This window comes from Sceloporus occidentalis, unplaced genomic scaffold (genome assembly GCF_023333645.1).
Source record: "Sceloporus occidentalis isolate IW3139 unplaced genomic scaffold, rSceOcc1.0.p SCAF_1, whole genome shotgun sequence".
Taxonomy (NCBI): Eukaryota; Metazoa; Chordata; class Lepidosauria; order Squamata; family Phrynosomatidae; genus Sceloporus; species Sceloporus occidentalis.
The window spans coordinates 261595442-261612999 of record NW_028316981.1 but is presented as its reverse complement, the minus strand read 5'-3'; the positions used below and the strand labels follow the sequence as shown (position 1 = coordinate 261612999).

The following is a 17558-nucleotide window of genomic DNA, read 5'->3' as shown; positions in this document are numbered from 1 at the left end:
CTACATTTGTCCCGGTTTGGAGGTCCTCACTTATGGCAACCCTATGTGGGATTTGTGTAATTGTAGAATAGCAGCACAATAAGGGTGCAGTGTGGTAATGTGGTACATATAGAATAGGGGATACATGGCTCAGCGGAACTATGTGAAAAGGATGTGGGGATTATTCTTGATCATAAATTGAAATGAGCCAGCAGTGTGATGCTGCAGCAAAGAAGGCTGACCCTATTTCAGCCTACATTAACAGAAGCATTGTATCTAAGTTGAGGGAAGTAATAGTCCTGCTGTATTCTGCACTAGTCAGGCCTCATCTGGAGTACTGCATTCAGTTCTGGACACCTCATTTTAAGAAGGATGTAGACGGGATGGAGCAGTTTCAGAAAAGAGTAAGAAGATTGATAAGAGATATAAAGAACAAAACATTAGAGGAAAGTTTGAAGGAGCTGAGCATGTTCAGCTTTGTGAAGAGAAGACTGAGGGGTGACATGATTGCATTTTTGAAATACCTCAAAGGATTATCACAGAGAGGAGGAAGCAGGCCTGTACTCTGAAGCCCCAGAGGGTAGGACCAGGTCTAATGTTCTGAAGTTATAGGATAGTAGATTTTGACTGAAATTTAAAAGGAATAGCTTGACAGTAAGAGCTGTATGGCAATGAAACCAATTCAGAAACCCTTCAGAAACGGTCTAGACAGCTACCTGGTGGAGATCCTGAACCTGAGTTGAGGCCTGGACTCAGTGGAGATTATCACACGGGGGTTATCCTGTCCTTGTCCCGTTCCTGTCCCATCCTTCCTGCGCAATTGCAGGAAGGGCTTCCAGAAAATGCCAAGCAGATCCTGTCATTAACCCATCCAAAAAGTGTAATTGACCATGATCACGCACAAGACTTACAGATGACATTGCATAGATCCCACCATTAACCCATCATTAACCTGTCATTATAGCAAGATTGGCCAGTATGTTGCAATAACAGAAGTTTTCATTATTGCACTGTCGCTTTAAGGATGGGTTAATGACAGGATTGGTACTACAGTTTGAAAGCCTTGTGCGGTATCACAGTCACAGATGGGTTAATGATGGGATAAGGATGGAGGAGCGATCCCTTCCCTATCCTATCAGTGTGTGATAATCTCCACTGGCTCATGAGGCCCCTTCCAACCCAAAGTCCAACATTAAGTAATGGATCTATAATTTTTCAATAACAAGGCATGTTCATACTAATGAAAACTAGCAGATGGCAACAGGCCTGCCTAGTGATAGAGTGTATACTTTATAAGCATGTTTGACTGATTTTAATTCAATGTATTGGGTTGGATCTATGCTTAGACATAGAGTAGGCCCATTGCAATCAATGAAACTTAAGGTAGACTAATTTAAGTCATATTAAATTTCATTGGGTTTACTTAAATATGACTGTGTTGGGAACCAGCCTATATCTATATAGGTTTCGTTGTTGTTGTGGGCCTTCATGTCATTTCCAATTTACAGTGACCTTAGATGACCCCATCATGGGATTTTTCTTGGCAAGATTTATTCTGAGGAGATTTGCCTTTCTCTTCCACTGAGGGTGAGATAGTGTGATTTACACAAGGTCATCCAGTGGGTTTCCATTGCCAAGCAGGGATTAGTCCAGTGCTCAAACCACTACACCATGCTGGCTTTCTATTTGAGTTTTGTCACCTATAAATACTATTTTGGTTATTATGGTCTCACTCTTTCAGATATTTAGTTCCTTATACATAAACTTAGCTTGCCACAGTCATGCAATAACCAGCTATTGGCTTTCCCCCACAGGTTTCAGTAATGAAAAAAACTACTGAAATATACAAGTGCATTATTATCAATAATAAGTATGTTGAACTGTTCTTTTGGTTTTTACACTTTTCTCTGCAACCAACCAGTCAAGTATTTGACATTGAATAAACTGAGATTTCTACAGAAACAAATGGATTTTGTATATCCACCCCATCTTATTAATGTACAGTATGTTTTCCAGTAACTATTTCTCCTATGAGAAAATAAAAATATAGCCACATTATCTTCATCATCATCATCCTCCCTCTGTGGTGGGGGGAAGCTTATTGATTGTAGTAACTGTTTCAGTCACTTAAGAAGTCCTAATTGATCTAGTACACTAAATAACAATAGTACTGACAGTTGTAATTTAAAGCCCCCTTGTGCATCAGTAGTAAATACAGGTGCAAATTTAAAGGAGACTTAAAACCTGATGAAAAAGGATATCAGATAAGAACTATGGACATTGCTCTTCAAAATGAATACATAAAAGGCAGTGTATTTAATAATATTTTTTCAGATGTAATTCTTTCTGATTGATCTATTAATCTAATTAATCCTGTTGATTAATCAATTGTGTAAGTATAAGGCTCAAATTACTTCAGCTTGGTGTGTAGTCTTGCTCATGCAATAATAGCTTCTCTCCATTTAGCTCAAGGAAGAGGAATCTTGCATGCCCATAGGCCAATTTTGCATGCTTCTAAAAATAAAGTACCTTCCTGATTTTTGTACCTTTAACTTTATCACATTTGAACTGATGCATGTATGACAGGAGCTCTGGATTTTAGACATGAGTCATTATTAATGAAGTAATAATGTCTCAGTAGTAAACCTTAAGAATAATAAAGAAGCTATAAAATTACTATTTTACTCTGTTAGTAAATTAAAATGGCAACTGCAAAGAAAGCTACCTTGCTTTCCTCTTCTCTGAATACCGGAGAGAATGGGCAGAATGGGCTCAGTGAAGATATGGCAGCAGCCCCTTCCACCCTTTAGCTATTTTCCTAATTTCCTAATTCGTGGGGGGGGGGGGGGGGGGGATATATCACATATCACAGCTTACCACTAATTAACTGTAGTCTACTATCCAGCCTCCAAAGTGCATTCTTACACATTTATTCATGCAGCCTAAATTCCCTCTGAGAGTGTATCATGTGTATTCCTTTTCCATTCTATCTCAATCAGCTGCTAGCAAATAGCTAGCAGCTTTAAGAATCATATTTGACTGATCATCAAGAGGTTAAACTTTGCAAAGTGGTTATAAGGTAGGTACAGTATTTCTACCCAGACTGGGTGGTCAACTTATTCCCTGTTTATATGCATGAGCAATCATAACCAGGAGCAACTTCAGCACTGAAAGAATGGTCCTGGAAATAGACTAAGGGCTTGTTTTTTTTCCATTCTGAATATGGCTGCAACAGGTTAAGGCAGGGGTCCGCAACCTACGGCCCGTGGGCCGGATCCGGCCCACCAAGGCCTCAGGACCGGCCCCAGCCTGGTCCTGCCGCCGATTGCCACCCCCGCCGCAGCTTGGGTGCCACTTCGGGCGCCCGCGGGGGCCTCACTGCCATCCTCCTCCTCCACCGCGCATGTCCATGAGGAGGAGGAGGGCAGCGAGGTCTGGGGCGGAGAAGGCAAAGGTGGAGGCTGCGCCTCCTGCGCGTGGCCACTCCACCTTCTCTGCCTCCCCGCGGCCTCCAGCTTCCCTCTCGGCCTCCACAGAGGCCGAGAAGGAGCTTATGGGGCCGCCGGCTTCCCCCTCAGCCTCCGTGGAGGCTGCCCTCCACGGAGACCGAGACAGAGTGTGCGGGGCCGCCGGCTTCCCTCTCGGCCTCAGTGGAGGGCAGCCTCCGTTGAGGCCAAGAAGGAGCGTGTGGGGCCAGGAAAGAAGGGAGGCCTCCAGCGCTGGCGCCCCCGCTGGCTCCCCTCTCAGCCTCTATGGAGGCTGCCCTCCACGCAGGACGAGAAGGAGTGCACGGGGCTGCCGGCTTCCCTCTCGGCCTCCGTGGAGGGCAGCCTCCGCGGAGGCCGAGAAGGAGTGCGCGGGGCCGGGAAATAGGGGAGGCCTCCAGCGCTGGCGCCCCCCGCTGGCTCTTTTCCGGCCTCTGACGGGGCCTGAGCCCCTCAGGGACCGGGAAAGAGGGGAGGCCTCCAGTGCTGGCGCCCCCCCACCGGTTCCTTGACGGCCTCTGACGGGGCCTGGGGCCCTGTCAGGGGCCCGCAAAGAGGGGGAGGCCTCCAGCGCTGGCAGCCCCCGCCGGCTTTTTGCCAGCCTCTGACGGGGCCTGGGGCCTCGTGAGGGGCCAGCAAAGAGGGGGAGGCCTCCAGCGCTGGCCTGCCCCTGGAGGGTGGAAGCTCCACCCCCGGCATGCAGCCCCACCCCCAGAGGGTGGAAGCTCCACCCCCGGCTTCGGCCCCCCAGTTATCTGAGGGACAGCAACCCGGCCCCTGGCTCAAAAAGGTTGCCTACCCCTGGGTTAAGGCATAACTGTGGAATATACCTTTTTCAGAGGAACTGATCATATCCATGCATATTTTAAAAAAAGAGAACATGTGAAGAAATATGTTTGCATGTAATTTCCAAAAGTTTGTAAGGCTTCATTAAATAAAGAGAATCAGACACAAGAGACCCATTTGTTGTGATACATAACTGACAGGAGGTCCTGTAAAAACTTTTGATGGCATAAATCTGACTATATGAGTTTCTCTTGATCAAGTTACTGTGCTGTTACACATGTCTCAGTCATTACTTTGAGCTATGTTCTTTTAGTGTTGTATTGTCAAGCATTCAAGGCAACAGGTGTATGGAAAGATAAATGATAACACCATAGAAGCATTTTATTGCTTACTTAAATACATGTGACCTTTACATCAGTTGCCTTTTCTTTCTTTTCAAGGATATGTTAATGTCCAGCTTGCTAAAATGTCTTCCTCTTAGAGAGCAAAAACAAATGAAATTGCCTTTCTGCAGCAATACAGATAGGCCCAGTGAAGAACCTTAGGAATCCTTATAACATTTCTAAGTAATAGTATAATTCCTTGCCCTGTAAGTTATGTGGACCTTGAAGATGTCGGGAGGGTATCACCGATGGATTCAGGCGATGGCACTTGTTGTTAAAAGTCACATCTGTATTAATAGATTCAGGATTCATTGAACTCTCTCGGATTGGTGTTGCACTTGCTGCATTTCTGACAACCTTCATTTCCTACTTAGCAAATCGAAACCCAGTAGCCAGAGCCCCGGGAAGTTGTTAAAGCAATTAAAGGCTTCTGTCCCTCAGCACATTGCTTGGTTACCATGGCATCCCTTGCCTCCAAGCCTTTACTGATGATGTCAGTATGCATAACGGAGGTTATTCACAGCATCTACGTGAAGATGATTCACTCTTCCTGAAAAATCATAAGCCCTTTTTCAAAAGCTCTTCTACTTAGCGCTGGGTGAGACATGTAGGTGGGCAAGGTAAGTGCTTTATTCATATCAAACAATGTTAAAGGAAGAGTGTTGCATATGAATGAAATTGCTCTTCCCTTCCTTCAGAAGCCTTATGTGAGTAAATACCACCTTCAGCTCTGATTAAATAAGCAGTAATGTAAGTATAAGGCAACTTTGTCAGATGCTGGGTGATATGCTGGAAAGCAGGTCTTGAAATCCACTGTGGCTCATTATTTTGGTGAAAATGCAGGAAGAGCCTTCATGTGAACAGTTTTCATTTTAAGACAGTAGGTGTCGTCTTGAGTATCATAATTGCTAATCAAAGGTATCAGTACATATGAAAATAAAGAAAGTTCCCTTTATTGTAGTGTAGCTTCAGTTTTAAATAAAAGCAAGTTATTTTAATGTCTGCATTGAACTCTGCTGTTTAAAGATGTGTAGAGCTCCTTGTGGGGCAGAAGAGGACTGGTGCAACACACAGCTAAGAGAATGAGTTTCAAGTCAATGACTCAGTCCTCTGCTTTGTTTCTATCCTCTTCAATTGGCCTGTTTTCAGCGATAGTTAGAAGGCTTACTGAAAATTCTTTGACGTACTTCAAGAACTTTGGAATGACATCAAACATATAATAATGATTTACTGACAAGGCTGCCAAAGTTGTAAACAGTCACTTCAAAGTTCTCTGTAGTGAGTGAAATTTCTGCAATTTCATTGCTTTGTAATTTTTGTGAACTTATTTTCCAGTTTGATAAGTTGTTGTCATATGTCATAAGCATTGACAAGAGCTGAAATACTTTTCATTTAGTGAGCAGCTGTTTTTAAAGCAATTTATTCTAAAATAATGATTAATGACAGTTTCCCTTTAGTAACCAGAAGATATCAGTTGGGCTACAGTTGGATTCCCCAGCCTGATGCCCCGGAGATGATGATGATGATGATGATGATAATAATAATAATAATAATAATAAATTATTTATATACCGCTATTCCATTCGATCACAGCGGTGTACAACAATTGCAAAAATGATACAATACAAGATTAAAATTGCAATAGATAATTAAAACTTACAAAACAGTGCCAGTATACATAAAATCAACATTAAACCAAGCCAGCAATATACTCGAAGATGTTAATCATATGGGGGGGGGGGGGGCACACATATCATGGAACATCAGGGAAGGCTTGATGAAACAAAAAGGTCTTCAGTCTCTTTTTAAAGAGATCCAGGGAGGTGGCGGTGCGGAGCTCCTCGGGAAGGGTGTTCCAGATCCCAGGGGCTGAGATGGAAAATGCCCTTTGAGAGGTTGACCTATATCTTGTAGAATGGATCCTCAATAAACTCTTCCCAGATGACCTGAGTGTGCGGGGCGGATTATATGGGGAGAGGCGGTCCTCCAAGTACCCTGGGCCCAAGCCATTTTGTATTGTGCCCAGAAGCGAATGTTTTGGATTCCAGCTCCCGGGATTTTTGATGACTGACCATGCTGGCTAGGGGTGAAGGAGCTGAAGCCCTGAACAACTAGAGGGTGCCTGGTTGGAGGAGGCTACATGCTTTTTATAGTAAACTGTCTGCTGTTGTGGATGCAGTGGTGATAATGTGGATATTACAATAAGCAGTGGTTTGTTGTTCTTGTTAACTGCCTTCCAGGTGGTGTTGGTTCATAGTGACCCTGTGAGTGAGACATCTCCAAGTCTCCCTGTCTTCAGCTGCTCTGTTTAGGTCCCGCAGGCTTAGGATTGTGGCCTCTCTGTTGAGTCTCTCCATCTAACATGCAGTCTTCCCACTCTTTCTGCTTCCCTTTACCTTTCTGAGCGTCTTTGTTAATGAGTCAGAATAATAGAATCATGGAGTTGAAAGAGTTGTGCCTTCTTGTGACGTGGCCAAAGTGTGACAGCCCCAGTTTCATCATCTTTGCTTCCAATGAGAGTTCAGATTTGTTTGTTTGTCTTTTTGGCCATCCACGGTATCCTCAGCACTCTTTTCTAGCACTACATCTCAGATTTTATTTTCTTTCTGTTGACTTTCTTCAGTGTCCAGCTCTACATGGTGATGGGGAATACAATGGCTTGGACAATTTTAACTTTAATGTTCAAGGTTACAGCTTCACACTTAGGATCTTGTCCAGTTCTTTCATAGCTGTCTTCCCTAATCCTAATCTTCTTTTGATTTTTGACTGCAGTCTCTGTTTTGATCGTTTGCTCCACGATACGGGAATGCTTTGACTATTTTGATTAGTAATTCCAAGTCTATGAAGTTTTCCTCTAGTATTATGGTGTCATCCACATATCTTATGTTGTTGATGTTCCTTTCTCCTATCTTCACTCCTCCTTCTGAATTCAAGCCTGCTCTTTATATAATACTTTCTGCACACAAGTTGAACAGGTAGGGTGATAGAGTGCAGCCATCTTGGTTTACCCCTTTGCCAATTGGGAACCATTCTGTTTTCCATATTCTGTTCTGACCTTAGCCTCTTGTTCTAAGTGCATATTTCTCATCAGAACTATCAAGTGTAATGGCACTCCCATGTCTTTAAGAATATTCCGTCGCTTTTCATGATCTGTGCAATCAAAGACTTTGCTACAGTCTTTAAAGGACACGCTGATTTTCTTTTGGAATTCCTTGGTTCATTCTATTAACCGTTGTAGGTTTGCAGTAAGGTCCCTGGCACTTCTTCCTTTTCTGTACCCTGCTTTGCACCTCTGAGATTACTCTCTCCATATATGATTAGAATCTGTGTTGCAGAATTTTGAGCATGATTTTACTTGCATGGGAAATTACTGCTATGGTCTTGTAGTTGCTGCAGTCTTTTGTGTCTCCTTTTTTGTGGGTTGGGATGAATATTGATTATTTCCAGTCTGTTGGCCACCTTTTTGTTTTCCATATTGGTTGGCATATTTTAATTATCACTAGAGTTGATTTTGTCTGTGTGAACTGTAGCAATTCTATTGGAAAAATATATCAGTGACTTCTTCTTCCCAATATCTCTTATAGTGGCTTCTACCTTGCTCTCCAGGATTGTGGGTTTATCTTTGTATGGTTCTTCATTTCATGAGTCATTCATGTTTCCTCTCTTTTATAAAGCTCTTCTGTGTATTGCTTCCATCATCTTTTTATTTTTCTTGGTCTGGTAGAATCATAGAATCATAGAGTTGGAAGAGACCACAAGGGCCATCCAGTCCAACCCCCTGCCATGCAGGAAATCTCAATCAAAGCACCCCCAACGGATGGCCATCCAGCCTCTGCTAAGACCTCTAAGGAAGGTGACTCCACTATACTCTGAGGGAGTGTGTCCCACTGTTACTGTCAGGAACTTCATCCTAATGTTGAGGTGGAATCTCTTTTCCTATAGCTTGCATCCATTGCTCCAGGTCCTAGTCTCTGGAGCAGCTCCTCTTCTGATCATAGAACATTCTTGTCCTTGGTTTAAACTTTCCTTTGAGTTCCTGGATCTTGGGGATGTGGTCTCCTTTTCTTCAATAGTTTATCACATTTAAAATATTATTATTGGATTTTTTTAAAAAAATATAGGAAATCAGAGACAATAAAGAAGAAAAATAAATAAAGGGATACTCCATAGGACATGAATGTGAGCTTGGTATATACATTAATATAAGTTGGTCATACATCAAAAAATGCATATGTTCACAGCTGATGTCTGTAAAATATGTGTAATGAAAGCAGTAAGCCCTTCTAACTATGGAATGATGAACAGTGAATGTCTTTCTCACGCTGATGTATCTTTTAGCAACAGTACAAAGACCACAGGACCCAGTTATCTCAATCATCAAGTAAATTCCACATCACTGAGATATAATTTAAAAGAACATGCATGTCTACACACATTTCAAACATTTTCTAATACAATATTAATATGATGTAATACTTCCAACCAGAAAGGAGTAATCACTGAGGACACCTGCATCATATGCCACAAGAAATCACTCTCTGTATTCAACACCAACATTTAACTGAAGTACATAAGATTTGTTTTTGGTTTTTTTTAAAGAGCATAGTTGTGTCCAGTATATCCAAAACACTTTTGCTGAACCTAATGTAGGCTTTGAGTATTCAGCTATGTTTCTAGAGACCAGGTATGAAGCCTTGCTTGCCATTGGAAAACCACTGGTTGGCCTTGGATAAGTCACACTCTTTTGAAGTTAGGAGAGACCTTAAATATTGAATGTGGGAGTTTTCTATTGCTTGGTTTACACATGTAAATCTTCTCCTTATACAACTCAATACTAACTTGATTAACATCAAATGTATTATCTTCATTTATACACTAAATGAGATTGTTTCAATTGCTTTGGCAGCCTGACAGCATAGCGGGAAATGAGGAAGGCTGGGTACTGCAATTCAACATCATCTGGAGAGGGGAGTAAATTGTTCCCACCCCTGCATTAATTGCTCCATATTGCCATTGACAACTTTTTTTTTTGGGGGGGGGGGGGGAGGGTTACACAAAAAAATCTGCACTTCAACAATCTCTGAATCATGTGCTTACAGTGTCCTTTCCCTTATTGTCTCCTTGTGTAGCATGGTACATTACATCCTGGTTGGATAAAACAATAGGTTACCACTTTGTCCAAGTGCATGAAGTGATGATTTAATTAATCCAGAAAGAAGTTAGTTAGTTAGTTAGTTAGTTAGTTGCATTTTTATTCAGCATTACTATTTTAAAAAATGCTCAATATTACTACTACTAATAATAATAATAAAAATAAAATTTATTTATATCCTGCCTCCCTACAAAATGCAATCGGGGCGGCTTACAAAGATTACAAATATACAGTCCGAACCCTCAATCCCCCCTAGCAAATATCAAGAAAATAATTTAAATAGGAAAATAATTAAAATATTTGCAGTAAGGAATTAGAATAATAATGGTACTGAGTAATGCTCAGCCAAGGAAAAAGCCACACAAGAAAACAGCTTTGTACTGATCTTTTGCCCTGTACACCATTAAAATCTGTCTACAATTTTATCTATTACAGATATTTTTTTTGCTATATATTACAGAGTTTTAACAGAATGGTATAGCAGGCAATCATTCTTCTGTTTGTTCCTTTGCATCCCATTTATGGGCAAAGGTGACCAAATAAACATGAACATGAGAGAAAATGCAAAGCTTGGAAAAGTTACTTTTTTGGACTACAACTGCCCAAATTTAGCTGTATCTATGGGCCATTCTGGCTGGGGAATTTGGGGAGCTTTTTTTTTTTTAAATAGCATGTCCAAGCTCTGGTTTAGTGCTACATGAATATGATGTTTTATGTAACAATTGTGAACCTGCATAAACATGTAGGAAATGTTGCAAAATGTTATATACTCTCAAGGTTATTTTTCATGCTTAAAAATCTGTTCATGTGCTACAAGGACTAAAAAAATATCTTATCTACTGATCGATATTTGTATTATAGTTTGATTTCTGTTATGTACTAGATGACTTGCAAGAATCACATTTAATATTTTGCTGGTAAGGCACATTCTTGGTATATATGCTGTTGGTGCTTTTAAGGCAGTGTAATGTGTCTAGTGTCGTGTTCATTCTTGCTACATTATTTTGGGCTAATGTCCAGTTACTGTACCTTTCTGGGAAGAAATATGAGAAACTGGCTTGCCCTAAGTCAGTGGTTCCGAACCTTTCTAATGCCAGGACCCTTTAATACAGTTCCTCATGTTGTGGTGACCCCCAACCATAAAATTTTCGTTGCTACTGCATATCTGTAATTTTGCTGCTGTTATGAATCAATGTAAATATTAGTTATTATTATTTATTTATTTACAGTATTTATATAATACGGCATTAATATCTGATTAATTAATTAATTATAATGATTATCAACCACTAATTATTAATAATTAATAATTGTTAGTGGCTAATTATTAATAATTAATATTAATACTATTAATTCCATCCTCTGCTGCCCCCACCCTGCTCTTTCTTGGGAGAAGGCCAAGCGGTGGAGGAGCCTTGAGCAGGGTGACCAGATGTCATAACCAGAACGGAGGGAAAGAAACCACAAAATGTAGGATATTCAAGAAAAATGTAGATGACATTACAAAATAAAAGCTAAAAACAATAATATAAATCCACAAAATTTAAATGCACAAAAACCCTCCTAATACCCCCCTATGCTATTGTGCTCCCACCCCCCTCATCCTCCTGGCAGCCCCCTCCTTAGAGGTGAGAGTCAGCTGGAAAACCACATCTCACTCCAGAAGAGAAGTATACTTGAGCAGTTTGCACTCTATGTCTTTTCAATTTATAATAACAGCTACAAAACTGAATAATGGTAATAGCATTTGGGCCACTTAGGTCCAAAACACACTGCAGAAATAATCCAGTTTGAGGCCAGTTTAACTGCCCTGGTTCAATGCTAAAGAATCCTGGCAACTGTAATTTGTGAGACATTTAGTCTACTCTGTTAAGAGAGTTCTGGTGCCACAAAAAAATGCAGCTCTCACGATTCCCTAGCACTGAGCCAGGGCAGTTAAAGCAGTCTCAAAATGGATTATTTCTGCAGTGTGTTCTGGACCTTACTTTTTGAAAAATAATCATTATTTAAATGTTGCTTTAAAAATTATTTCTATCTCCCAGCTATAAGCTGGTTGGAGGGTTTATGTAATTGTCTGTAGAGAATCATACTGGATCACAAACAGTGAAATATACTGGACTTTGGTCTGCCTATTTCTTATATTATGTTTGTGTTGCTTTCATTGTCACAGTACTGTCCGTGATAACTTCATGCTGACAACTTCTGAAGATTTGAAAGTTTCCTTGTTTTGGTATGCTATATTCAATCTGGAGCTACCTTCCTCATACAAGTCTCAGGGAGCTGATAAATAAAATACAAATTTTAACATTTATTCATGATTTACCAATCTTGTTAAAGCTGCATATATAAGCCAACCAAATCTCAAGATATACTGAGAGAAATTGTACTACACTGATGCACCTGAATAGAAATCTAGAGAAAAATGTCACAGTGTAAATTTAACAAGTTGTGACATGAAGTACTTAAGTGGTTGACAAATTCTTCTTCTGTATTCACCAACTTAAGACAAACAGGAATATGGAAAATGTATATTTTTAAAGATGACTACCATGGACTAGCAGTTTGAGCATTAGGCTATGACTCTGAAGATCAGGGCTCAGCCATGGAAAAGCCATTGGTGGCCTTGGGCAAGTTACACTCTCTCAGCCTCAGATGGGCAGATACAGACTCTGCCAAGAAAACACCATGATAGGTTCACCTTAGAAATGTCATAAATTAGAAATGACTTGAAGGTACACAACCACAACAAACAAGAAAATGGCTTAACATTTTGAGTATCCTGTAATTCCTCATCAGAAGTGGCAATAAATCAGTCTTTGCATGTCTCCTGCATAAGAGCATTTTTGGGGGGACGATGGTTGCCACTCCATTTCTGATTAAAAATTTAATCATTATGCTTTATATACACAAACCTATTATAGTACTCTATCTTCAGGAAATACTTTCAAGGCCACTGTAACTTGCTACTTCAGTCATTTGCTGTAAATTATCTTTCTATTCATATTACATTTTTAATAGGTATGTTCTCTTCCACTAATGGTTATATATGCAAATAAACAAAAAGTGGACCTCTGGATGTATATCCTCTTAAAAGTCAATCAAACTAGTCAGACAAATAACATTCCTTTGGGATGCTACCAGTTGGCCACCCCTGTTCCCAGTCAGCTCTTTATATGTTTTTTGTGAGCACAGTTGGCCCTCCATATTCACAGGTTGTTTTATCCATAGATTCAACTATCCATGGCTTGAAAATATTCCAAAATTATATAAATTACAAAAAGCAAACCTTGATGGAACCATAAAATCAGGATTACACCATGAAATCTTCTGAAAGTGAGGAAGACATAATATGTAAGATTGTTCTGATCTTAGTATATACTATGTTCGGCAATATGTCTCTCCAGTCATATTACACCCACCCACTGTGAACTAAATGAAATCTGATCTTTATTGTGAAACTAAGTAACAGTAATTAAAAATGGAGGTAAAACAATGGTGAGATAAGAATCTCCCTCTTTTTTCTTTGAGGTGAAATTTAACTAGAGTTTATCAAGCAAAATTAAATTTATTTAATTTAAAATTGATTAAATTCCTCTCTGTGTGATTATTTCTGTGTTGGGGGAGAACAAGGATAACCAGGTTGGCCTCTTCCCTTTCTATGTGTCCTGTTGCCCTTCTTGCAGCCCATGTCCCTCTGTAGCTGGGGCTGGATGCTGCCAGACAGAGTCTGAACAAGAGGACTCCTTGTTTCATTTTAGAACCTTGACTTTTCTGGATTTAGAACCATGTGAAGAATCTATTTGACTGGAAAAGTAAAAAAGACTCCTTGCTGCAGAGGTTCATCCACTTTTTTTGGGAGGGGCATTGCTGCTGCTCTTTCTGCTGTTAAAGAAATAGGGAACAGACAAAATTAAGGGGTCTTTCCACCACTGTCATGCCTGAATGGGCCTAAAAAGGTATTTCTAGAGCACCTATATGGTTCAAATATTTTGATCTACATATCCCATAATTCCTGACCATTGGCTATGCTGGCTGGGTCTGGTGAGAGTTCTCGACCAAAACATCTGGAGGTCACCAGTTTTCTTATTGGTGCTCCAGAGAATTAGCATAGTGACAGAGTCACTCGTTTTCTACCTTGCATCTGTTTGGGCTCTACATAGAAATGTTACCATATGACCAGCTTGATTCTAATTCACTATAAATGGCATCTGGATTGAACGGAATTTCAGACTTGGTCTATTAACAGGCAAAGCTCTATGTCTGGAGCAGTTTGTTCTTCTCCAGGCAGCCCTCTGAGCAAAATAGAGGAGGGAAGATGGTGGCAGGAAGCGTAGAAACAAGGAATCCCAACACTTTTGCTTCTGTGGTCTGCCCACAGTGGGCTTCTGTCTAACCCGAGCAGATGCCCCCAACAATTTATCTTCACAGCTCTTAACTGGTTGCTCAGTGCTTTAAGAAGTGATGGGATTCTAATTTCAATACTTTAACTTCCTTACAGTGAAACAGAACAGCCTTTCCCAAACTGGTTGTTTCCTTTTAGCTGTTACTACAGGTGCTGTGTTTCCTAGGCAGTATAATCATTTGGCTTGGGTAACAAAATGTGTAAACCTGAAACAAGACAGTATGTATAGTCTACATAAAAATATAGTCCAGTAAGGAGATCTTTTTAAAAAATATTTTTTTCACTTACTGCTAACTGAAGTTATAACCATAAACTGATTAAATTTCAAAGGAAAGTTCCAGCCTCATGGTTCATATTTTATTGTTTTGTTCTGTTCTGTTCGCACACATTGTTTTAATGTAAGCTTCACTGTTCATTCTTCAAAACAAAGCATACAAATAGGTTATGGCTGCTTCTCATTCTGGAGCTTGTTAGAGCTGACATAGATTAAATCTTCTACTGGCTCATTAAAAAACCCTCTTCACAACATCTGTCTTATTTCTAATAGATTTATTACTAGGAGGAGGATGTTTCGTCTTTAAAATCAATTGAGGTCTTTTACTCACCCACCTACTCATTCTATAACTCTGTGGAAAAATATATTTCTTAGATTATCTTTACAAGACCTAAGGAACTAATTCTTATCCTGTAAGACTTTAAGCATTAAATGTCACAGAAATGTCAGCAAGCCTGCATAAATTTAAAGGAAAGATGCACACAAAATACTCTGCTGAGTCAGAATTATCTTTCAGTTGTTTGTTTGTTAAAGGTATCAGAACACTGTATTATGAATACATCCCAAGGCCCTTTGCAATATGAATCATGTTAATTTTCTTGAAAACTGTTCTTCTGCGTTAAATGTCAAGTTCCAAGAATTCTTGGTACAAGTGTTTAAAATAAAAGTGGCAAGGCTGGGAACTGTTTTTGCACCCTAAGGACCTGTGTATTATATGCTAGACTGTGTGTAAGGAAAAAAACACCATATAGACAAAGAACATGAATGGGCCTGGTGGAAGATAGATCTCTACCAGGCTTAGATACACTCCTATTTGTATCTCTAAGCATGCCTGGATGCCTCCTCCATAAAGCTGTTTAGTGGCAAAGGAGAACTGGAAGAGATGGGCAGGAAGCATTCAGCTGGTTACTTGAGCTGCATGTCTCAAGATTGGATCTTCATCCTGGACTCTGGAAAACCACTGGGGATTGCTGTTCTAGGCTGCATCAATAGAAGTATAGTGTCTAGATCAAGGGAAGTAATAGTGCCACTCTATTCTGCTTTGGTCAGAATAGAGTGGCACCTGGAATACTGTGTCCACTTCTGGGCACTGCAATTCAAAAAGGATGTTGAGAAGCTGAAGTGTGTTCAGAGAGGGACAACCAAAATGGTGAAGGGTCTGGAAACCATGCGCTATGGGGAGAGACTTAGGGAGGTATGTTTAGCCTGGAGAAGAGAAGGTTAAGAGGTGATATGATGGCCTTGTTTAAATATTTGAAGAGATGTCATATTGAGGATGGAGCAAGCTTGTTTTTGTTGTTGTTGTTGTTGTTGTTGTTGCTCCAGAGAATAGGACCCGGAGCAGTGGATTCAAGCTACAGGAAAAAGGATTCCACCTCAACATTAGGAGGCCCTTCCTGACAGCAACAGCTGTTTGACAGTGGAATATGATGCCTCAGCTTGTGGTTGACTCTCCTTCTCTGGAGGTTTGTAAACTTAGGCTGGATGACCATCTGTCAGGGGTGCTTTGATTGTGAGTTCCTGCATGGCATGGGGTTGGACTGGATGGCCCTTGTAGTCTCTTCCAACTCTATGATTCTGTGAATTCAGAGAGGATGACTGATTTTTCATCCTCCTACAGGAACACAGCTAGACACTGCCTAGCTCTTGTGGACACAAAATAGCCATGGGGGGAGAGCTCCAAGGCAGTACAAAGGTAGGGAGTGCAGGCAGGCTGTTGCAGAAGAAGGTGCTGGATACCTGTGTCCACAACAACCAAATAGGACATGTGCAGGTGTAATTTGCCATTACACCTGCATATGTCACCAATGTAATTGTGATCATGGATTACCATGTGGCAACTTGTGTATTCTGCAGTGCATAAGCTTTCAGAATTGTGATGGTTGAGCACAGGTTTGTTTATGGTTAGAGGAATGTTTGGTATCATGATGGGGCACAGTATGCCTTGGAGACATGTGGAGGTATGCAATAAATCTGGAGGGCTGCATGATTCTCACCCATGTTTTAATGGCAAAACTAGGCTCATGCTGCAGCTGAAGAATTTGCTGTCAGCTCTAAATCTGTATTAACCTTTTGTTTGCAATAAATCAGTTTTTCATTATTTCTTATTTTGAAAACTTCCTCAGGTAAATATTATGCTATTTCTTCAAAATATGCATTATGTTGCTCTTTCGTTTCTCAGGCTGGGAAAACAGAAGGCTTTATTACTTTTGGCATATACACTTAACAAATAGTTTTTCCTATTTAGAGTTCTATGGGTTTTCTGACCTTTGTCAATATTTGTCTAATTTACTCAGTATGTTCTAAAGCTGTAGAACTGCTTTTCTTCATACTGGATATCCCTAATATGTGGAAATGAATCCAGTATAATCTTAGCCAGCTTATTATATGCAAAATCCCTTTTTAACTCAAGTGTAATATTTAATAAATGGTGAAGTCAGTTGCAGGACTGCTTGCAGAACAGCTCTGAATCTTCTTAAATTATCTCTGCCTTTAGTAGCTCTTTCACCTGTTATATTAAAAGGGTTTGCTTGTATTTGTGTACTAGTCTGGAGGTGTGTGTGTTTGTGTGTGTGTGTGTGTGTATTAATTCTTATAATACCACAGCATCAACTTGACAGCATGTGCTCTATAAGTGATGGGAAAATCTCCAACACTTTTTATGAGAATGTCAAGCGATTGCAGTTAAAGTGAAAGGATTTGTTAAAGTAATTAAAACACAGATGGAGTGTGTCCCTCCACCAAGTACTTGATTGGTGGATACACTGTGGTCACTGTTACTCTAGCTGAATACATAGGTACCATCTGCCTTCATTCCACTTGCTGGAGGTGATCTTGGAAGAATCACTGTGATTATCACATGAGTTAATTTTAAACTCCCATCTGAGCTTGCCCAAGCATTCTTGACGTAAGACAAAAATAGAGATGTCAAGGTTTTCCTCTTAAAGAAAGGTCAGCAATTTAAAGGATGGCATCAAATTCCATAGCACTATACATTGGTGTGTGTGCGTTGGGAGCAAGAAAAAGAAGAGCATCCTTAAATATTAAAAAAAAAAGAAAAATGTATTTAGCATTTTAAATGTTTATGGTACACAGT

General features: G+C 40.2%; 1 protein-coding gene across 5 annotated transcripts in view; it reads left to right on the top strand.

Moving 5' to 3' along the window:
* Nucleotides 1-17558, top strand: part of PAM (peptidylglycine alpha-amidating monooxygenase) — a 198667-nt gene that overhangs the window by 23586 nt on the left and 157523 nt on the right. Inside the window, exon 1 of one of the 5 annotated variants that reach the window (XM_089492711.1) lies at nt 5157-5253. The exons of the other annotated variants lie outside the window; for them this stretch is intronic. The gene's annotated coding sequence lies outside the window, so the exon portion shown is untranslated. Of the gene's footprint in view, nt 1-5156; nt 5254-17558 lie in introns of those variants that run through there. 5 annotated transcript variants of the gene reach the window in all.